This window comes from Ornithodoros turicata, unplaced genomic scaffold (assembly GCF_037126465.1).
Source record: "Ornithodoros turicata isolate Travis unplaced genomic scaffold, ASM3712646v1 ctg00001226.1, whole genome shotgun sequence".
Taxonomy (NCBI): domain Eukaryota; kingdom Metazoa; phylum Arthropoda; class Arachnida; order Ixodida; family Argasidae; genus Ornithodoros; species Ornithodoros turicata.
Window position 1 is genome coordinate 15,304 of NW_026999511.1, and position 10,425 is coordinate 25,728.

Sequence of the window (10,425 nt, forward strand, 5' to 3'; positions counted from 1 at the left end):
ATACACAGTGAGAACATAGCCCGTGTGTGTTTGTCTTTTCCACCGCAGCCCTTGGGTTTCCTCCCTGATGGCTACACATGTCAGGGATAGGTTTCAGAACCGGTAGTTCCCGCCAAGTGTGAATTGCTTTTCAGGGGATCATCACGCTGGCAGATGAAACATATGGTTTAAATTATTTTCAGGACAGGAGATTGCGTAGCTTCACACAAATACTACTACTTCGACGTAAGAGTGGTTTCAAAATCTAGCTTTTTTGTGTTCCTGACATTATCGCACAAGATGTAAGTACTTTCCTTGTTGACATTAAATATTTGCGCCAGGTCACAACATTGTTGATTGATGGAAAATGTAAATAAATATATTTATTTGCTTGCCAAACAATGCACAAATGTCTTCTTTTCTAGTGAGATATTCCCTGTTCACCAGACATAAATATGGAAAAGCTAAAGGGCCACAATGATGGTAGAGTCTAGCGTTGCTTTTTGCCACTTCACATTATATTCACTGTTATTCGTGGTGCACATGTAGGATAGGAAGGTAGAGCATGCGCATAAAAAATTCGTATGCAGCCACACATATGGTTTTCAAGAAGATTAATTAGATGATGTCCAAGCATATATAATTGTGCTTCATGTGTAATGGGTAAATGCTAACGGATTGTTTTCCATGAAGCCTTTTTATTTATTTTTTATGAAGATGTTATTTTTATTTATATAAATTTCATATTACATATTGTAATACTTGTATTGTATACTTATATGTATTGTATTGTATACTATATATTAAAAACTCAAATTACAAGCCCCTGTAAGAGTGCCCTTTGCAAATGGTTTGGTAACGTGTTCTCTAACTGTAAAGGTAAGAGGCAATCGAGAATGTTGCAGACAAGGTTACAACTTACATATTGCTTACATGTCCTACATACAAAGTGATTTGTACAATAATTCCTGAGCACGGAATTAATTCCGAGGCTGGCCAGTGATGTCACCCAGGACGACAAGTCACATAATTGCCTCTAAGACTTTTAGCACCCCATGGGCTGAGTTGTGAATTGAAAGAGCACTCTACAGAAGGATAAGGTGCACCTGATTTCTAGGATCTATGCTATGCCCTAACTTTTAAGGCACCACATTTATAAAAAATACAATTTCTAAGTGGCAATATGTGCTCTGGTACTTCTTTTGCGTCTGCATAGTGTGCAACCACATGGATACTGGAGCTTTCGTGTGCATGTTTTTGTGCGATGGTGCTCATTACAAACAATATCCAGATGTTAGACATAAAATGGAGTAGTTTGTAGCGTGCCACACAACGCAGCGTGACATGGGAGTGTGTGATTCAAAGAAAGCTTCTGGAAAATGCACAGAATCCCACAAAAAGTTTAAAATGTGATTTGTATTTCGTTTTACGTCTCTCGTCGTTACATACCATCGTCGACGCTGTTGCACATTGATAAATCGTACGTAAAACTTGTCCCATAGTAGTGCGGTTTCTCAAATACATAGCACAATTTTTTCCTGCAGGAATAAAACGCTGTCGGCATTTTCTTGCTAACACGGCTGTCGAAACGTCAGTCTCTACAATGGGCAAGTGCTGGATAAAAAGGCTAACGCAGATGCGACTTGATACAAATTGTACGTGCTCACAAAAACACAAACGACGAATTCTAGTCACAACATCGCACAGAGGTTGGTTCGCGAATCGGTTCGCACCTGCTGCAATGTTTACTTATCGCGGAACGGGGAACCCGAATGTCCGCCATCTTCAAGCACAGATACGTGAAGCCGCGAGGAAGCCGTAGCTGAAATCCACTGACAAGTACGAAGGGCGCGTACACGTCACAATGCCCGTTCGGGTGCATCTACGTCATAAAAATGGCTGCGCCCATGTGTGTTTCGGAATGAATTATCTATTTTTTGACATGGTACTGTACTCGAAACTGAGAGAATGAACGTGCATTTTGGGGAGAGTTGGATGTGGGCTTTCAGAATATCACAACCGTTTCGACTATTTGGGATATCGGCATAGCTGACCTTTAACGTTACTTGTCTGTCTTTTACATAATCGACAGCTGCCAAATGGCAAGTAACTTATTTCTACTCTCATGTGTTCAGTGCGGAGGTAGACTGCTGCAATAGCAGGACAGAGATCTACCCACGTTAACGTTACTTGTCTGTCTTTTACATAATCGACAGCTGCCAAATGGCAACGTATTTATTTCTACTCTCATGTCAGTGCGGATGTAGACTGCTGCAATAGCAGGACAGAGATATACCCATGTTAACGTTACTTGTCTGTCTTTTACATAATCGACAGCTGCCAAATGGCAACGTAATTTATTTCTTACTCTCATGTGTTCAGTGCGGATGTAGACTGCTGCAATAGCAGGACAGAGATATACCCACGTTAACGTTACCTGTCTGTCTTTTACATAATCGACAGCTGCCAAATGGCAACGTAATTTATTTCTACTCTCATGTGTTCAGTGCGATGTAGACTGCTGCAATAGCAGGACAGAGATATACCCACGTTAACGTTACCTGTCTGTCTTTTACATAATCGACAGCTGCCAAATGGCAACGTAATTTATTTCTACTCTCTTGTGTTTCAGTGCGGATGTAGACTGCTGCAATAGCAGGACAGAGATATACCACGTTTAACGTTACCTGTCTGTCTTTTACATAATCGACAGCTGCCAAATGGCAACGTAATTTATTTCTACTCTCATGTGTCAGTGCGGATGTAGACTGCTGCAATAGCAGGACAGAGATATACCCATGTTAACGTTACTACTTGTCTGTCTTTTACATAATCGACAGCTGCCAAATGGCAACGTAATTTATTTCTACTCTCATGTGTTCAGTGCCGGATGTAAGACTGCTGCAATAGCAGGACAGAGATATACCCACGTAACGTTACCTGTCTGTCTTTTACATAATCGACAGCTGCCCAATGGCAACGTAATTTATTCTACTCTCATGTGTTCAGTGCGGATGTAGACTGCTGCAATAGCAGGACAGAGATATACTCCACGTTAACGTTACCTGTCTGTCTTTTACATAATCGACAGCTGCCAAATGGCAACGTAATTTATTTCTACTCTCATGTGTTCAGTGCGGATGTAGACTGCTGCAATAGCAGGACAGAGATATACCCATGTTAACGTTACTTGTCTGTCTTTTACATAATCGACAGCTGCCAAATGGCAACGTAATTTATTTTCTACTCTCATGTGTTCAGTGCGGATGTAGACTGCTGCAATAGCAGGACAGAGATATACCCACGTTAACGTTACCTGTCTGTCTTTTACATAATCGACAGCCTGCCAAATGGCAACGTAATTTATTTCTACTCTCATGTGTTCAGTGCGGATGTAGACTGCTGCAATAGCAGGACAGAGATATACCCACGTTAACGTTACCTGTCCTGTCTTTTACGTAATCGACAGCTGCCAAATGGCAACGTAATTTATTTCTACTCTCATGTGTTCAGTGCGGATGTAGACTGCTGCAATAGCAGGACAGAGATATACCCACGTTAACGTTACCTGTCTGTCTTTTACATAATCGACAGCTGCCAAATGGCAACGTAATTTATTTCTACTCTCATGTGTTCAGTGCGGATGTAGACTGCTGCAATAGCAGGACAGAGATATACCCATGTTAACGTTACTTGTCTGTCTTTTACATAATCGACAGCTGCCAAATGGCAACGTAATTTATTTCTACTCTCATGTGTTCAGTGCGGATGTAGACTGCTGCAATAGCAGGACAGAGATATACCCACGTTAACGTTACCTGTCTGTCTTTTACATAATCGACAGCTGCCAAATGGCAACGTAATTTATTTCTACTCTCATGTGTTCAGTGCGGATGTAGACTGGTGCAATAGCAGGACAGAGATATACCCACGTTAACGTTACCTGTCTGTCTTTTACATAATCGACAGCTGCCAAATGGCAACGTAATTTATTTCTACTCTCATGTGTTCAGTGCGGATGTAGACTGCTGCAATAGCAGGACAGAGATATACCCATGTTAACGTTACTTGTCTGTCTTTTACATAATCGACAGCTGCCAAATGGCAACGTAATTTATTTCTACTCTCATGTGTTCAGTGCGGATGTAGACTGCTGCAATAGCAGGACAGAGATATACCCACGTTAACGTTACCTGTCTGTCTTTTACATAATCGACAGCTGCCAAATGGCAACGTAATTTATTTCTACGCTCATGTGTTCAGTGCGGATGTAGACTGCTGCAATAGCAGGACAGAGATATACCCATGTTTAACGTTACTTGTCTGTCTTTTACATAATCGACAGCTGCCAAATGGCAACGTAATTTATTTCTACTCTCATGTGTTCAGTGCGGATGTAGACTGCTGCAATAGCAGGACAGAGATATAACCATGTTAACGTTACCTGTCTGTCTTTTACATAATCGACAGCTGCCAAATGGCAACGTAATTTATTTCTACTCTCATGTGTTCAGTGCGGATGTAGACTGCTGCAATAGCAGGACAGAGATATACCCACGTTAACGTTACCTGTCTGTCTTTTACATAATCGACAGCTGCCAAATGGCAACGTAATTTATTTCTACTCTCATGTGTTCAGTGCGGATGTAGACTGCTGCAATAGCAGGACAGAGATATACCCACGTTAACGTTACCTGTCTGTCTTTTACATAATCGACAGCTGCCAAATGGCAACGTAATTTATTTCTACTCTCATGTGTTCAGTGCGGATGTAGACTGCTGCAATAGCAGGACAGAGATATACCCACGTTAACGTTACCTGTCTGTCTTTTACATAATCGACAGCTGCAAATGGCAACGTAATTTATTTCTACTCTCATGTGTTCAGTGCGGATGTAGACTGCTGCAATAGCAGGACAGAGATTTACCCACGTTAACGTTACCTGTCTGTCTTTTACATAATCGACAGCTGCCAAATGGCAACGTAATTTATTTCTACTCTCATGTGTTCAGTGCGGATGTAGACTGCTGCAATAGCAGGACAGAGATATACCCACGTTAACGTTACCTGTCTGTCTTTTACATAATCGACAGCTGCCAAATGGCAACGTAATTTATTTCTACTCTCATGTGTTCAGTGCGGATGTAGACTGCTGCAATAGCAGGACAGAGATATACCCACGTTAACGTTGCTTGTCTGTCTTTTACATAATCGACAGCTGTCAAATGGCAACGTAATTTATTTCTACTCTCATGTGTTCAGTGCGGATGTAGACTGCTGCAAATAGCAGGACAGAGATATACCCATGTTTAACGTTACCTGTTCTGTCTTTTACATAATCGACAACTGCCAAATGGCCACGTAATTTATTTCTACTCTCATGTGTTCAGTGCGGATGTAGGCTGCTGCAATAGCAGGCCAGAGATATACCCATGTTAACGTTACCTGTCTGTCTTTTACATAATCGACAACTGCCAATGGCCACGTAATTATTTCTACTCTCATGTGTTCAGTGCGGATGTAGGCTTGCTGCAATAGCAGGCCAGAGATATACCCATGTTAACGTTACCTGTCTGTCTTTTACGTAATCGACAACTGCCAAATGGCCACGTAATTTATTTCTACTCTCATGTGTTCAGTGCGGATGTAGACTGCTGCAATAGCAGGACAGAGATATACCCATGTTAACGTTACCTGTCTGTCTTTTACATAATCGACAACTGCCAAATGGCCACGTAATTTATTTCTACTCTCATGTGTTCAGTGCGGATGTAGACTGCTGCAATAGCAGGACAGAGATATACCCATGTTAACGTTACCTGTCTGTCTTTTACATAATCGACAGCTGCCAAATGGCCACGTAATTTATATCTACTCTCATGTGTTCAGTGCGGATGTAGACTGCTGCAATAGCAGGACAGAGATATACCCATGTTAACGTTACCTGTCTGTCTTTTACATAATCGACAGCTGCCAAATGGCCACGTAATTTATATCTACTCTCATGTGTTCAGTGCGGATGTTGACTGCTGCAATAGCAGGCCAGAGATATACCCATGTTAACGTTACCTGTCTGTCTTTTACATAATCGACAACTGCCAAATGGCCACGTAATTTATATCTACTCTCATGTGTTCAGTGCGGATGTAGACTGCTGCAATAGCAGGACAGAGATATACCCACGTTAACGTTACTTGTCTGTCTTTTACATAATCGACAACTGCCAAATGGCAACGTAATTTATTTCTACTCTCATGTGTTCAGTGCGGATGTAGACTGCTGCAATAGCAGGACAGAGATATACCCACGTTAACGTTACTTGTCTGTCTTTTACATAATCGACAGCTGCCAAATGGCAACGTAATTTATTTCTACTCTCATGTGTTCAGTGCGGATGTAGACTGCTGCAATAGCAGGACAGAGATATACCCACGTTAACGTTACTTGTCTGTCTTTTACATATCGACAGCTGCCAAATGGCAACGTAATTTATTTCTACTCTCATGTGTTCAGTGCGGATGTAGACTGCTGCAATAGCAGGACAGAGATATACCACGTTAACGTTACTTGTCTGTCTTTTACATAATCGACAGCTGCCAAATGGCAACGTAATTTATTTCTACTCTCATGTGTTCAGTGCGGATGTAGACTGCTGCAATAGCAGGACAGAGATATACCCACGTTAACGTTACCTGTCTGTCTTTTACATAATCGACAGCTGCCAAATGGCAACGTAATTTATTTCTACTCTCGTGTGTTCAGTGCGGATGTAGACTGCTGCAATAGCAGGACAGAGATATACCCACGTTAACGTTACTTGTCTGTCTTTTACATAATCTACAGCTGCCAAATGGCAACGTAATTTATTTCTACTCTCGTGTGTTCAGTGCGGATGTAGACTGCTGCAATAGCAGGACAGAGATATACCCACGTTAACGTTACTTGTCTGTCTTTTACATAATCTACAGCTGCCAAATGGCAACGTAATTTATTTCTACTCTCGTGTGTTCAGTGCGGATGTAGACTGCTGCAATAGCAGGACAGAGATATACCCACGTTAACGTTACTTGTCTGTCTTTTACATAATCTACAGCTGCCAAATGGCAACGTAATTTATTTCTACTCTCATGTGTTCAGTGCGGATGTAGACTGCTGCAATAGCAGGACAGAGATATACCCACGTTAACGTTACCTGTCTGTCTTTTACATAATCTACAGCTGCCAAATGGCAACGTAATTTATTTCTACTCTCGTGTGTTCAGTGCGGATGTAGACTGCTGCAATAGCAGGACAGAGATATACCCACGTTAACGTTACTTGTCTGTCTTTTACATAATCGACAGCTGCCAAATGGCAATGTAATTTATTTCTACTCTCATGTGTTCAGTGCGGATGTAGACTGCTGCAATAGCAGGACAGAGATATACCCACGTTAACGTTACTTGTCTGTCTTTTACATAATCGACAGCTGCCAAATGGCAACGTAATTTATTTCTACTCTCATGTGTTCAGTGCGGATGTAGACTGCTGCAATAGCAGGACAGAGATATACCCACGTTAACGTTACCTGTCTGTCTTTTACATAATCGACAGCTGCCAAATGGCAACGTAATTTATTTCTACTCTCGTGTGTTCAGTGCGGATGTAGACTGCTGCAATAGCAGGACAGAGATATACCCACGTTAACGTTACCTGTCTGTCTTTTACATAATCTACAGCTGCCAAATGGCAACGTAATTTATTTCTACTCTCGTGTGTTCAGTGCGGATGTAGACTGCTGCAATAGCAGGACAGAGATATACCCACGTTAACGTTACTTGTCTGTCTTTTACATAATCGACAGCTGCCAAATGGCAATGTAATTTATTTCTACTCTCATGTGTTCAGTGCGGATGTAGACTGCTGCAATAGCAGGACAGAGATATACCCACGTTAACGTTACTTGTCTGTCTTTTACATAATCGACAGCTGCCAAATGGCAACGTAATTTATTTCTACTCTCATGTGTTCAGTGCGGATGTAGACTGCTGCAATAGCAGGACAGAGATATACCCACGTTAACGTTACCTGTCTGTCTTTTACATATCGACAGCTGCCAAATGGCAACGTAATTTATTTCTACTCTCATGTGTTCAGTGCGGATGTAGACTGCTGCAATAGCAGGACAGAGATATACCCACGTTAACGTTACCTGTCTGTCTTTTACATAATCGACAGCTGCCAAATGGCAACGTAATTTATTTCTACTCTCATGTGTTCAGTGCCGATGTAGACTGCTGCAATAGCAGGACAGAGATATACCCACGTTAACGTTACTTGTCTGTCTTTTACATAATCGACAGCTGCCAAATGGCAATGTAATTTATTTCTACTCTCATGTGTTCAGTGCGGATGTAGACTGCTGCAATAGCAGGACAGAGATATACCCACGTTAACGTTACTTGTCTGTCTTTTACATAATCGACAGCTGCCAAATGGCAATGTAATTTATTTCTACTCTCATGTGTTCAGTGCGGATGTAGACTGCTGCAATAGCAGGACAGAGATATACCCACGTTAACGTTACTTGTCTGTCTTTTACATAATCGACAGCTGCCAAATGGCAACGTAATTTATTTCTACTCTCATGTGTTCAGTGCGGATGTAGACTGCTGCAATAGCAGGACAGAGATATACCCACGTTAACGTTACCTGTCTGTCTTTTACATAATCTACAGCTGCCAAATGGCAACGTAATTTATTTCTACTCTCGTGTGTTCAGTGCGGATGTAGACTGCTGCAATAGCAGGACAGAGATATACCCACGTTAACGTTACTTGTCTGTCTTTTACATAATCGACAGCTGCCAAATGGCAATGTAATTTATTTCTACTCTCATGTGTTCAGTGCGGATGTAGACTGCTGCAATAGCAGGACAGAGATATACCCACGTTTAACGTTACTTGTCTGTCTTTTACATAATCGACAGCTGCCAAATGGCAACGTAATTTATTTCTACTCTCATGTGTTCAGTGCGGATGTAGACTGCTGCAATAGCAGGACAGAGATATACCCACGTTAACGTTACTTGTCTGTCTTTTACATAATCGACAGCTGCCAAATGGCAATGTAATTTATTTCTACTCTCATGTGTTCAGTGCGGATGTAGGCTGCTGCAATAGCAGGCCAGAGATATACCCATGTTAACGTTACCTGTCTGTCTTTTACGTAATCGACAACTGCCAAATGGCCACGTAATTTATTTCTACTCTCATGTGTTCAGTGCGGATGTAGACTGCTGCAATAGCAGGACAGAGATATACCCATGTTAACGTTACCTGTCTGTCTTTTACATAATCGACAAGTGCCAAATGGCCACGTAATTTATTTCTACTCTCATGTGTTCAGTGCGGATGTAGACTGCTGCAATAGCAGGACAGAGATATACCCATGTTAACGTTACCTGTCTGTCTTTTACATAATCGACAGCTGCCAAATGGCCACGTAATTTATATCTACTCTCATGTGTTCAGTGCGGATGTAGACTGCTGCAATAGCAGGACAGAGATATACCCATGTTAACGTTACCTGTCTGTCTTTTACATAATCGACAGCTGCCAAATGGCCACGTAATTTATATCTACTCTCATGTGTTCAGTGCGGATGTAGACTGCTGCAATAGCAGGCCAGAGATATACCCATGTTAACGTTACCTGTCTGTCTTTTACATAATCGACAGCTGCCAAATGGCAACGTAATTTATTTCTACTCTCATGTGTTCAGTGCGGATGTAGACTGCTGCAATAGCAGGACAGAGATATACCCACGTTAACGTTACCTGTCTGTCTTTTACATAATCGACAGCTGCCAAATGGCCACGTAATTTATTTCTACTCTCATGTGTTCAGTGCGGATGTAGACTGCTGCAATAGCAGGACAGAGATATACCCACGTTAACGTTACTTGTCTGTCTTTTACATAATCGACAACTGCCAAATGGCAACGTAATTTATTTCTACTCTCATGTGTTCAGTGCGGATGTAGACTGCTGCAATAGCAGGACAGAGATATACCCACGTTAACGTTACTTGTCTGTCTTTTACATAATCGACAGCTGCCAAATGGCAACGTAATTTATTTCTACTCTCATGTGTTCAGTGCGGATGTAGACTGCTGCAATAGCAGGACAGAGATATACCCACGTTAACGTTACTTGTCTGTCTTTTACATAATCGACAGCTGCCAAATGGCAACGTAATTTATTTCTACTCTCATGTGTTCAGTGCGGATGTAGACTGCTGCAATAGCAGGACAGAGATATACCCACGTTAACGTTACTTGTCTGTCTTTTACATAATCGACAGCTGCCAAATGGCAATGTAATTTATTTCTACTCTCATGTGTTCAGTGCGGATGTAGGCTGCTGCAATAGCAGGCCAGAGATATACCCATGTTAACGTTACCTG